This window comes from Raphanus sativus, chromosome 4 (genome assembly GCF_000801105.2).
Source record: "Raphanus sativus cultivar WK10039 chromosome 4, ASM80110v3, whole genome shotgun sequence".
NCBI lineage: Eukaryota > Viridiplantae > Streptophyta > Magnoliopsida > Brassicales > Brassicaceae > Raphanus > Raphanus sativus.
Window position 1 is genome coordinate 16,272,872 of NC_079514.1, and position 14,190 is coordinate 16,287,061.

General features: G+C 33.7%; 2 long non-coding RNA genes across 6 annotated transcripts; one reads left to right on the forward strand and one right to left on the reverse strand.

Moving 5' to 3' along the window:
• Positions 1–2,769: 2,769 nt before the first annotated feature.
• LOC130510583 (uncharacterized) lies at positions 2,770–3,524 on the forward strand. The gene is made up of 2 exons (XR_008944269.1): positions 2,770–3,019; positions 3,214–3,524. It is a non-coding gene; the product is annotated as an uncharacterized LOC130510583 (long non-coding RNA).
• A 7,765-nt stretch (positions 3,525–11,289) lies between these two features.
• On the reverse strand, positions 11,290–13,135 carry LOC108826359 (uncharacterized). 5 transcript variants are annotated; one of them, XR_008944985.1, is made up of 6 exons: positions 12,640–13,135; positions 12,471–12,558; positions 12,251–12,374; positions 11,917–12,113; positions 11,638–11,753; positions 11,290–11,439 (listed from the first exon to the last, which is right to left on the reverse strand). It is a non-coding gene; the product is annotated as an uncharacterized LOC108826359 (long non-coding RNA). The 5 variants fall into 5 exon arrangements; XR_008944986.1 differs by having other exon boundaries at positions 11,963–12,113; positions 12,640–13,133; XR_008944984.1 differs by having other exon boundaries at positions 11,638–11,724; positions 12,640–13,131.
• Between the last annotated feature and the right edge of the window lie 1,055 nt (positions 13,136–14,190).

Genomic DNA, 14,190 nt, shown 5'->3' on the forward strand with positions numbered 1-14,190 from the left:
TTTAGAGAAGTTTTCCAGAAAATTCTATAAAAAGAAACATTCTAAAAAATGGAAACTTTCTAAAAATGAAAACTTTCTAAAAATGAAACTTTCTAAAAATGGAAACTTTCTAGAAATGGAAATTTTCTATCTACCAAAATAGGGTTTAATAATCGGATATGGTTTAAAGGATTTCATAATCCAATTTGGTTAGGGTTTTATACAAAATTTTAATTTCATAAGTTTTATGGTTTGAATATTAATTCGGTTCATTTTATAAAATCTAGCAACCTAACGATTTGATTTAAATCAAGCAAGAACAATAGTTCAACTTAGTTCAAATCGCAAAACTCAAATTTCATTTTATAAAATCGGTTTCAAGTTTTCAAAATATTAACCAAGTTCTATCAAGTAATCAAAAGAAGTTTGGATTTTGTTAACTTACCTTAAACTCGATCGATTTTGCTCCTTGGCTTCTCTTTAATCTCAATGGGTCTGACTTTGTTTTCCTTAAACAAATTGATCAAAGAGAAGTTAGTAATATGAAAAACAATCAGCTATAAACAAATTAGAAAGAGAAGTTTGCAGCCTTAGGTTTAGTTTCTGATTTTGACGGCGCGTCTTGTAGCTGTCGTAGAGAACGCGTCTGATTACGGATTGAGGTGAGGTCTGCGGCGTTAGATTCTCCTCTTCAATAGCTTCAAATTGATATGTCGCACGTCTTCTGGATCGTTACGGTTTGGGAAAACGATCGATTTGAAGTTGAGTCAAAATTAGGGTTCTTGTGCAATTGACGGCGCGCACTAAAACAGAGCTTGGCGGGGCGTCTGAGATCTGATCGACGCGACGTTTACGGCTTTGGATTCTTCTCTTCAATATCTTCAAGTTGGTATGTTGCACGTCCTTTGGATCGTTATGGTTTGAGAGACCGATCGATTTGAAGTTGCGTCAAAATTAGGGTTCTTGAGCAATTGACGGCGCGTACTAAAACAGAGCGTGCCGGCGTGTCTGAGATCGGATCCTCGCGAGGTTAGTGGCGCTGGCTTCGTCTCGTCGAGATCTTCAGATTGATAGGTGGCTCGCCGTCTAGGTCGTTACGGTTAGGGAGATATGACTGTTTTAAGATGCGGCTAGTTTTTAAGGTTTGGGTGACCTACGAATTTTGCTAGGGTTTTGAGCTTAGCTCGTGCTGATAACGTGTTGTAAATGTGTGTCTTATTAATGTAGAATATGAACTCTTTATATAGGGAACTACAAGATGGACCACTAATGGGCCAAAACCTAGTAAGTATCTTTTGGATAAACATCCACCTGAACCAGTCGGTTCATAATAAAACATTTTATTTTCGATTTTACTTGTCAAAAATAAAAATAAAACGATTCTCTCTTGTCTTCTTCATCAATCTATGATTTTTCCATAGCTTTTCTTTTGATTTTTTTCACAAACTCTTGTTCTCTATGATCTTAAAAGTTAAAACACAGATGAAATATTGTGACTATTAATGAGGTTTTTTTTGCAGGAAGTAAATGGAAACATGAAACCAACTTTTTGTGTGTACTTTGTAGCTATATTTTGCTCAGTGGCTATGTATTTCATTCATACATAAGCGAACCCACTTTCTATATATGTGTGTAGAGCAAAAGACAGAACATGAAGTCTTTTTTTGTTTCATCATCCTCATTTTCTCTCCAATATTAATAGTTCTTTTTATCTTTCTTGGGCAACAACAATACACTGGAAATCAAAATTGCAATAATCATTATATCTTACAAAGCAAAAAAAGATGAGCAAAGTACAAATCGTAGAGGGTAAAAAAACCTAAAATACTAAAAAAATTAAAAGTTTGAATCCCACTGATCACATCCCTTTCCAGCATCTATCACAGATATACACATCGTTTATTAGGGTGGTATTTATTCATCTTATTTTTTAACATTTTTTTGTCTTGTGAAAATTTTTTTAAACATTTTTCATTATAATTAATTAAGGGATTAATTAATTTCATTTTAATTTGTTATTAATTTACTTAATGAAAGGTTAGTTTTAGGATTATGAAAAGATTTATACCATAAGGACAACTATGTGATGATATTATACCAAGAAGACAACACCCTTGTTTTTTTATTCTCTTTTGACAATTTCTTTTTATTGCCTAGGATAGAACAAAGAGAAATTTACGCCTACAGACACAACTCAACTTATCAATTACACATAAAGACAATTTGGTCTTAGTGCACACTTTCTCTTAGTGAAATGTCTAGCCTAACCTTCATCTTGGCGAAAGTGGATTTGATGCATTGCCTAACCAAAACAATTAACCTCCTAACTAGATAATTTATAACTGATCAGATTGAACAAACCGACTATTCCTGAAACAATTAATATATTTTTGACTCTTATTTTAAAAGACAATTGACATTCTCTTACTTCATTTTGTAGATTCCAAGAGACAAATCCTAATTTTTTGTTCTTCCTCGACATCTTCTAGATCCAGAAACTGAAACTTTCGACAATCCACTTTGGGTTATTCTACGATTATCGATTTCGTCCTTTGTTTGAATGTTTTCCTTCTTTATTGACGCTGTTTGTTCTCATCTTCATCGACGCCGTAGAATCTATCCTCGCCGCCGTCTGTCTCGACGCCGTCTGTTCTCATCTAGCCGGATCTGTTATACAGACATAATTAGCTTGACGGTCGCAACATCACTAAGAACGAGGCTCGGTTCTGTGGAAACGATGGCGGTGGAGACCATAGTGGAGGAAGCGATGGATACTGCAGTGGAGGTGGTGGTTACAATGGTGGTGGTTGGTGGAGGTGGCTGCTGAATTTTCATCCACAAAACCTCGAACATAAGACCGCGTCCACAAGATCATCATCCACAAAACCTCTCTTCTGATTGATATCTTTTTCTGTGTCCATATGATATCGTCCACAAGACCTCTATGCCGAATCTTCATCCTCAAAACCTTGAACACGAAATCTTTTGTCAGATGAAAGATATTTTGATAACTTTTCCAAGGTTCTCAGCCGTAGAAAACGTACGTTAGCTCTGATCTGATCTTACTTTCATATGAATTGTAGAACATATAGGCTTTCTTAAGATTGAAATTTAGTTGTTGAAGTTTTGTGATTTGAATTTGGATTTGTAGTATACTCATTGATCTATTGTCAAGGGATTCAGTGTGTAGTGTATGTAATGTTTCATTTGATTTGATTCTAGTCTTATTTGCAGCGAGGCAACAACTGATATATTCATGTGGAAGAACAAGAAGATTTATGGTGGTGTACTCATGGTGCTACAGATGCTTGGGTTCTCTTAACCACATCACTCTGTCCAATATTTTATCTTCCAAAGTTCGATAGGATTATGACATTTTTATCTTATATACATGATTTATAGTAGTGATAGTTACATCTTGAGTTTACTTTATTGTGCAATCTTGTGTTATATGAAGTGTTGGAGAAAACGAAAGATTGTGACATACATTTTGAACAAAGCGGAAGAATCTTATTCTGTATTAGATGAAGTTGAAGTAATTTGTGGATGTGTTGGTGCTAGATTTTGCACACTCTAACTGTTTCTGAATGAGGCTAAAAACTGAAAAAACTATCTATATCCACAAAACACTGTTCATAATTTGTACGTCCACAATTTGCATGTCCACATAACACTCGTCCACAAAGACGCCTCCATACAAAATTTTCACAAAACACTTGTCCACAAAGATGCATCCATACAAAATTGTCACAAAAACCTGACTTCATCTCTGCTCCAACTATTTTATTTTATTCATGATTGATAAAAGAGATAGACATTTAGCATAAGAACATAGTTGTTATCCTTTTATTGATAGAAAATTATAACTTGAGAATTGTGAGGCAACACTAGGCAAATGTTTTAAAGTTGAAGCAACTTATGGATGTGTTGGTGCTAGGGTTGCACACTCTAATTGGTTCTGAATGAGGTTCAAATCTGAAAGAATCCATCCATATCCACAAAACAGTGTCCATAACTTGTATGTCCACAATTTGTATGTCCACATAACACTCGTCCACAAAGACGTATCCGTACAAAATTGAAGGACCAGATCTGAAAATAATCGGAAATCACCATTGTTGCTCGATCTCTTATGTGACGAGACAGACACATCTCATCCATCTGCATTACACGAACAAAAACAAAAGAAACACAAATACATTAAAACCAAGAGACTCTAAAACCAACAGGAAACCATAAAAACTAAAAAAACTACAACCACAGAGATAATAGACTCAAACACACAACGACACGAGTCTCCAACAACACATAACCACATCCACGTAACCAACCACGAAAATAACAAATAACGACTCAACATACACAACATACACATACCATTGCTTGGTTAACTCGACGAAATTGTTTCTTCAAAGAGACATTAGACGTTCCGGTGAACTTCCAATCTTGCTCGGCGAAACTGTTTCACTCTCCAGATCTGAAACACAATTTTCTCACAGACTGAAATTATGAGGAGTTATTGCTCTTTCCATCACGTCGTGTCCTCTTTAATTGCACAAAGCTCAACCCTAATACACTATGATATCCACGGCCGTTGGATATATCCTTATTTAATTCTTTAAATTTCGTCCATTAGATCCATCCACATCTCAGCGTAGGTCTGTACCCAATAACCAAGCAAAGTACTTTACTTACTTTTACATTAATTACAACTGAGCTTTCCACTAGTTACAAACGGAAAATCACTGTAACCATTATTTACAAGAGTAACGAGAGGGAAACAATAGACTTAAGCAGTTCAGGGGCAGTTATGGTCAACAAAAGGACAGCTGTAGCCAAAAAGTGTGTCAAACTCAATATGTATCTGTTAGTGAGAAAAAAAAAGACGAAGTGCCTGTTTTCGTAACAAACTCTAGAACAAATCGTTATTTCTAAATTATACTTTCGATAAGCATCAATTAACGAATAAGTTTTTTTGTGTATGTGTTTTTGCAACTGTTTTAAAGTGAAAATGAAGTTGAAAATTAAGAGGAAAAAAGAGAGTTGAAAATTAACAAAGCTAGTAGAGTATAAAAGAAAGGTAAAAGGCAAAAAGTGAGATGAATACTATTTTGTGTCTAGGGGAAATGCATCCTGATTTGTTCAGACATTTTAAAAGTGTCCCATTGAAAATAGCTATGACCTACCTTATAATATTTTTGTTTCACCACTAAACACAAAATCTAAACTAGATTTCAAATACCAAATTATGCAGATTATGGAGAAACATATTACAGAAGATTTTCAGCTTGGTGCAGGGCGTACCTTCGAATATGTATCTCATAAGACGGCTCAGAATGGTGCAGTCAGGCGATCGATTCAGACGTTAAAAAGCTAGATTTCAAGTAAACTAAGATATATTATTGGCGACCATCTAATTAAATACACATTTACAATTTTAACATCACGTAGTCATGTATTTTTGATACTTTATCCCATAACAAGTAATATTACTTGGTTGGAGAGTTATATAGAATATAGTATAACAACATCACGTAGTTCTGTATTTTTGATACTTTATCCCATAACAAATAATATTACTTGGTTGAAGATTTATATAGAATATAGTATAACAAAGATTAACAGGTTTACAAAAAAAAAAATAAAGAATACCAAATTAAGACCTTGGTCCTATCCTATAGACTAAGTTAAGCCTGGGCATTCGGGTCGTCGGGTCGGGTTCGGGCCGGGTCCTTTCGAGTCTGGGTCTTTCGGGTTTAGGAGTTTAGGATCAGATAGGGTAATTTCAAATTTTTGGTTCCGGGTCGGTTCGGGTCGTACCGGGTCCGGGTCGGGTCGGGTCTTATATAGTTGGACCCATTCGGGTAATTAGAATTTATCGGTTCGATTCTGGGTCGGGTTCGGATCGGGTTCAGTTCGGGTTCGACCTAAAAAATACCTAAAAATACAAAAAAAATCTGAAAATATTTATATATCCGAAAATATTTAAAATTTTATTTAAAATTTGTGTTTTTATTATACTAAAATGTGTATATATACTAAATTATGCGAGATAGAACAGTAATTGGTTGTATCCTAGTGGCTAACCCCTTTATTCTGTAGACAAATAACCCGTCTTCGACTCTCCTTGATTCCTTTTATATAATTTACGTTATTAATTCGGGTACCCGTCGGGTTTCGGGTTCGGTCCAGGTCGGGTCCAAGATCCGCGGGTCCTTTACAACAAGACCCGATAGGGCAATTTGATCGGATCAGTTCTTACCCGGACCAGATTTTTTCGGGTCGGTTTCGGGTCGGGTTTTCGAGTCCGGGTAAAATGTCCAGGCCTAGACTAAGTAAGGGAGAGTTGCTTAACAAACCCAGAACTCAAAATCAACACCGAGCGACAAAACAAGGGACAAGTTGATAAAGAAAAGGGGGACAAGTTGATAGACAAGACCAATCTGCAAATTGCTTCCCTAAATCTCATATCGTTTATTTTGACACTTGATAGTGTGGATAAAACGCACGTGTATTTTTAATCCACGAACGTTCGTAGCACTGAAAAATCCACAACTTTCGTTTCTTAAACCTTATCCACTATATAAACGGTAAACCCCCTCAGCGGCTTGCCGGCTTCCCACATAAGAAAAAAAATAGACAAAAATAAAACATTTTCATTTGCTAAAAAAAAACATTTTCATTTGCTTCTGTAATAATGTTCGGACAGGGCGAGATAACGGCGGCAGCAGAATCCGATTACACATTGCTGGAATCAATACGACGTCACTTGCTAGGAGAAGACAACGAGTTAGGATTCAAAATGGGTAGTATTTAAAAGGCAATTTAAGCTTTCACGTATAAATAAATAGAGTTATAGTTGGTTGTAAACAACAAGATCCGCTGTAGCACAAAGGTTAATTTCAAAACGAGAGAATAGAAAAAGATTATTCACCCCCTTCCTTGAAATCCGGGTTCGATTCCTGGCAGCGGAATAACATCCTTTTTTGGGAAAATTGCCAAAACGGAACAAAAATTCAGCATGGTTGTCCCTATAGTATAACACTATCATTTAGTTGTCTTTTTAGTATAATTTCTTTCATAATCCCAAAACTAACCCTTGATTAATCTAATTAAACACATTAAATTAATATAATTTTAAAAAATAATAATTAAAACGTTTAAAAAGGGAAAATAAAAATAAAAACTTTTATTTTCTTTAATAAAAATAAATTTTGTAAAATTTAATTAAAAAAAAAAAATTTACAAATTTTTTTAAATAAAAAAAGTTAAATCAACCTAATAAAAAACAGTTAACAAATTTTTATTTTTTATAAAAAGTTTAAAATGTTTGTAAACTTTTTAATTTTATCAAAATTTTTAATGAAAATATTAAATGTATTTTTATAAAGTTTGTTTAAACTTTTTATTAAAAACTTTTTGTAAAGTTTTATTTTATTTTTATAAAATTTACAAATTTTATATAGTTTGTTTAAGTTTTTATTAAACACATTAAACTAAAAGAACTAAAAAAATAATTAAAAACGTTTTAAAAAGGGAAAATAAAATAAAACTTTTACAATTTTATTTAATAAAAATAAACTTTGTAAAATAAAAATAATTTACAAATGTTTTTAATAAAAATAAACTTATTAAAACATTTTACAAAGTTTTATTTTTATAAAAAGTTTAAAACTTTTTAAATAAAATTGTAATTAAATAAAAAATTTAAAATTTATAAAATAAAAATAAAACTTTACAAAAAATTAATAAAAACTTTAAACTAACTTTATAAAAAGAAACATTTTATAAAGTTTTATTTTTATAAAAAGTTTAAAACTTTTGTAACCATTTTAATTTTATCAAACTTTTTAATAAAAATATAAATTTTAAAAATGTTTTTAATAAAAATAAAATTTGTAAACTTTATAAAGTAAAAATAAAATTTTACAAAAAAATGCACCTAATTTTAAAACACAACATGTTGTATAGATATGTATCATAGTGAACAAGAGTTTATGAAAAAAAACAAAAGAAAAACTATGGAAAAACCATAGATTAATGAATAAGACAAGGGAAAATCATTTTTTAAAAAAATTTGACAAGCAAAATCGAAAACAACACGTTTTAGGAAGTTAGAATATTTTTAGAAGATTTTTAGAATATTTCCATAACTGAAATTTTCATTAATTTTCGCAAAAATCAGGTAATCTTATCCGTAGAAGGCGCATTCTAAAAGTTTAGAACATTGACAAAAATCCAGAACACGCATTCTACTTTTAGTAGACGGAGGAGTACATTTTAGAAAACGCATTCCGCGAAATTTAGAATACTTAATAAAAGTAGAAGATGCTTCCGGACGAAAAGTAGATAGCTTTAGGATTAGTAGAATGCGCATTCCACTTTTTTAGAAAATTAGTAAATAGTAGAATGTACGTTCTAAAAATAGTAGATGAACATGTTTATTTTAGAAAACGCTTTCTACTATACCATTTTCCGTAGAAGGCACATTCTACCTTTAGTAGAACGTATTTTCAAATTCTTATTTATCAACTTTTTGAAAACAAAAAAAATATCAGCATGTGTATATTGGTGTTTTATTAATTGTTTGTATTTTTAATATTTTTTTGATTCACAAAAGTATTTATTTCATTAGTTTTCAGAAATACAAAGGGTAAAAAGGAGAAAAATTGGACAAAAAATGATTTATACCAAAGGGACAACACCCTTTTTTTTTTGTTCTCTATTAGCAATTTTCCCTTTTTTTTTCAACAAGCTTATATGGACCAACTAAACTAGGTTTTTAAAGGTTTTTAGAAAGCCCATATTAGTTATTCTTTTTTTTTTGTCAACCCCCATATAAGTTATTCAATTTAACTAAATTATCAATCAAACCTTTCATTATTGACTTCAGTACTTAAATACTATGTATATAATATTCTTTTATCAAATATCAAAAACTCAATAGATGGGTAGGTAGACAAGAGATCTTATAAAATTCTACAATTGACTACAGTGAAATTTACCAGCAGAAAATGTGAATAAAGTTGTATAGTGAGAATTTTTTCTTTTGGGTAAAATATAGTGAGAATTAATGTAAAGTAATGATTAGTTTTCTCATTCATTCAATCATGCATATGTTTAAACACACCACTGCTCACTGTCTTTTAGAGCGAGGAACAATCACATTCATTCGTCTTTAATTTGGTCTTTCAAAATCCAGCTCTTGGCATGCGTCTTTTCTCTTCCATGTCAGAACCACCAGGATCTTACAAATACTAGTTTCATAGCCCCCGCGCAGGCGCGTAGTCGAGGACATTGTCGACACGTTAGGTAATTTTGTTTAGGGGTGGGCATTTCGGTTTAATTTCGGGTTAGGTTTAGGTTCGGTTTGGTTTGGATAATTTGGGTTTTATAAAACTCAAACCAATTAAAACCAAAGTAGTTTTGGTTTGGATTCGGTTTGGATTTAATTCGGTTCGGTTCAGTTCGGTTTGGTTTAGATTTAGTTTGGTTTACATTATTATGGTTTAGTTTGGTTCGGTATAGTTCGGGTTGGTTATAAATTATGAAGACATCCGTTTTATACTATTATTAAAAAATAATCAACTCATAAACGATAGAATGAGAATATAAAAACTTATGCTATATGATTTTATATAATAGTATTATTTGAATCATATTTATAATTTTTTTAAAGATATGGAAGTTATGAAAAAATAAAAAACGAAACTTTAACTAAAATTTACAATATGTTAATACATATATATATATATATCATATATATTTTTACTATATATATATTGGATTATCGGTTTGGTTCGGTTTGGTTCGGTTTAAACCCAAACCAAGCCAAACCGTTCGGGTTAAATAAAACATAAACCAATTGGGTTACATAAAGAGCACGGCTTGGTTTGGTTCGGTTTAACTTCGGTTTGGTTGGTTCGGTTCGGTTCGATTTGGGTTTTTTACCCACCCCTAATTTTGTGTACGTGATTTTGTTATTTAATTAGGTTGTTGAATATTTAAGGGATTTTGTATGATTATTATTTTTGGAATTGTAAGAAATGAGAAAATGAATTTCGAGTTTGAAACTTAAAAGTGTTTTTTATTTATTATTAGCCTGTATTGGTACATAAATTACTTTCCCGACACACTGGCAACTTATATTTGTACGAAGCCAATGATCAATGCAAAGAAAATGAAATTTATGGGGTTGAAATATTGGTTACATTGGTGTAGTTCTCAAAGCAGATGGATCATATATGATTTTCCTCTTCAGTTGTCGAAGGTCTATCAGTTCCTTCTAGATCCGTGATGATCAGATCAACGTCAAGTCTTGTGGTTGCATTTAGATTGTAGTATGTGATGATTTTGACGCGGTTTTTGTCGGCGTCAGATGTTAGACATGCAAGAAAGAAGGTTTGAAAATGTTAATTTGGTTGTTCTGCATTGTTATTCGTCTTGCTTAAAAATAATTTATTCTCAATTATATGTGACATTAATTTTAACTATTAAATATTATGGTACTTTGGGATTTTTGGATATTTCAGTTTCTAAATAGTATTTTAAATTTTTTTATTATTCTAAAATCTAATTATAATTAATATTTATAAATATATAAATTATAGCATTGAAATTTGGATATCCATTCGATTGTTGATTCGGTGTCAATTAAGTTCCAGTTCTATTCAAATTTTTTTGTTCTACCGATTTTGGAACCATTCAGGTAACTGGTAGAATCTACATCCAGACCAATTCTCTCTTTCAGTTCTGTTTGGATAAATGTGCCCGAGTTATTTCATCTATGAGAAAACTTATTTGGCCTTTTGAATGTTTGTAAAACATCATTCAAGTGACTGATGATTTTTTTTATCGTCACTTCAAACTAAAACAAATAGTTGAACATGTTCCAAAACAAATTTTCTTAATTGCTTCACAATGCCAAGAAAAGCATTGGAAGTCACACAGATTTCCAGTGGCATTGACGACGGACCACACTCTAAGCAACGTGTCCCTTTGTCACTCTAAGCAACGTGTCCCTTTGTCCACACTCTAAGAAATTGTATCATTTAATTTGTGGAGTTGTTTTCCCACTGATACATATACTATGTTTCTTGAAAGACTTACAGTAGGAGATTGGATGGAAATTGTGGAGTTTTAATTTTAAATATTAACCAAATTTCATCTCCTTTGACCAACTAAATTAATGGTAGTAAAAGTATAGTGGAGTTTATGTGTGAAACTGATTATTTTATGTTTTATCAGCTTATGTGTTTGGTAGCTGTAAAATTGTTTAGGCTATATACGCAGACGCCGCCGTTCTATCGCTAATAAGAACAATAACTCGTTTCACACAAACATTTTCTTACAGAGAGCACTACCACTCTTATGTTCACATATATTCTTCTAGAAACTACGCATCATAAAGAAGCCTTTCGTAAGGTCCACCATACACAGGACTACATGAGCCTCTTGTCCCTGTTTATCAACACCAGATAAAGAAACGCAAGGGATAAATGACTTCAGTTCATAAAAAGGGGGGAAGGGTATAATAAATGAACACACGTACTCACTCTCTTTTCACCAAAAAGAAAAGAAAAAACAGATACTTTCTTCAACAATAAGCTTGGGACAAACAACAAAAGGGCAAAATATAGTAAAAGATATATTAAACACCTGTTCTTGTCTCTCGAGTTTGCCAAGTTGCAAAGTACGCTAGAATTTCGCACAGAAATGATCTCATTCTTGGACACTTCATACACCCTGTGACCACAAATTCGCATATCTCTCTTCTGTCAGTGATAACCAGCATGCATGTAGTATGGCCACAAAAAACTTTAATCAATCCAGAGACCACAAAAATGGGAAGAAAGGAAAAAAAATTATGAGAACACGCTGCATAAGTAAAACAATGTACGTTTCAGTGAACATAAGTTGAAACAAAAGAACACAAACCAATTATGCCATAACAGAGAGTGACAAGTTTGAGGCCGCATGTCACCTTGCTTCCTTCGTGTATCCGTTTATTCAGCTCGTAGCATTCTTTTTTGGCATGTGGAATCCTCACTGAGGTTAAGCTCCGACGCATCAAGCCGCTCTATCTTTAGTACTCTGTACACTCCATTACCATTCCAACCAATCATATAGAAATTCTGAAGAAAACAAAAAAGAATGGATATTCAAGCATGTAATCATGTGCTAATGATTACTACATAAACATGTAATCATGTGCTAATCACCTATATATGGTTTACTGATAAAATTTTATATTCAAGTTAGGACGGGATACCTCTCTCAACGTTCCTTGATGTTTAGCGAAAACCTCATTGTACTTTATTTGAAAATCAGACTTCTCAGAATGAAGCTTCTTGTAATCAGAAACTGAAGGACCTCCTAGCTTCTGCTGGATGAATCTGAAAGCAAAACCAAAGAAGAATACAATAGTAAGGGATCATAAACAAATTATGAAATTATACTGTAAGAGTTTCGTTTGAAATAAGAAGACAAACCAAGAAGTTGTGGCAGACGAAAGCTCTAGGTTCCCAAGAGAGCACTTCAGTCCACTGATCTCCTCTCTTCCCAAGTCCCTCCTCACCTCTGAGTACGATAAAAAATAATGAAAACAATTTGACTCAAAAACATCATTCCGATCAAACAAAATAGTCAGGGTTCAAGCACCTCTCAGTCGCAGCTCGTCGGAAATAAGAGAGATCCATAGGAGAAGATTCGTCGTTGTTATTAATCAGAAGAGAGAAAACCCCAAAATCCAAAAGCATCAAGAGAAAGATCGTCACCATGAACCAACATCAATGTCGACCATTTCCTCGCAGTAATAATCTCTGCGACAGCCTCGCCATCACCACCGCTAAAGATCTACACGAAACAACAGAGAAAGAGAGTACACCCGTGGGAGGAAGAAGAAGATTAAAAAATCAGTGGGCAATATCTCTGCTGGGCAATATGATCGCTTTGAATTTGAATATTCGGTTACAGAGAACGTAGATATATCTCAACTTCAGGTTGAAGCCCACTCATCTTGAATATAGAACACATATTACAGGAAGAGGAATCACATCGTCAGTGGAGAACGCGGAGGAGTCGAACAGATCGAGTAAAAAAGGAACTTTCGGGAAGCGGAGTCGACAGAGAATGAAAAAGATGAAGTAGGAAACTCTAAAGATTAACGGGCCAAATGGGAAGCCCAGCAACACAAAAAACATGAATTGACCATATGATGCTCACGGGCCGAAAAACATTAAAACCCACTCGGCGGGAGATAAATATTTAATGTGATGCCACGTGTCCTTTATACAGGAGTGATACTCCCTCATTATATTATAGATTCTAGAATAGAATGAAACGTTTGGTCGGAAATGCAACATAAATAATGTTTTTTTTAACTTCTAATTTCATTGAAATCAAATACCGAAATACAATTTTGAAACAGAGGGGACTCGACGTACACAGAGGCTAGTCGATCACCACTCCTAATAAAACCACAAGCCAAAATTACAAACGTCACTACGCACACGTTTGTATTCAACCCCACTCAACAGCAGGATGATTAGAGGCAACGACTTTCATTCACAAAGAACTCAAAAAGCCACGCCGGAGGTCCCGTAGCGACATAAGATCTCACTCTCCCCTGCCTCGTGACACTTTGTGCTATGATTGTCGCTCCTCTATTCTCCTCTGCTACAACGCTTTTAAGCTGGAACTCATCCATTCCTAAAAGCCTTTCTTTCATCATCTGAACTTGAAATCTGAGAGCTGGCCATAGCTGAGGTTTTTGAAATGCAGAGAAGAGATCCTTAAAACTCCCAGCAAACACGATCCTCTCTTGATGCATACTCCGCATGCTTTCTATCGCCCAAAGGATTGTCGTTAATCTCGCCTCCTCCAAATTGCCAAGATCCGAGAAAGCCCTTCTGCTATGCCAACGAACCACTCCTCTATGGTTACGTACAACCCAAGCAACCCCAAGTAACTTGGTTTTTTTTGCCACTCCATTCCTATATTGCAAGTTAACCAATCTTCATTTGGGGGTAGCCACTTTCGTCTAGTGCGCACCACTTCCTTCACTCCACCATTCAATATCTCTTGTCCTACCTCCTGAGCCAAAAACCAATCAGAGGCCTCTTCCTTCGCCTTGGTTCTAATCTCTTCCGGTTGCCAGCTTAAGGATTTGAACAAGAGCTCATTTATGTTCTTCCAAATTAACCACAGGAC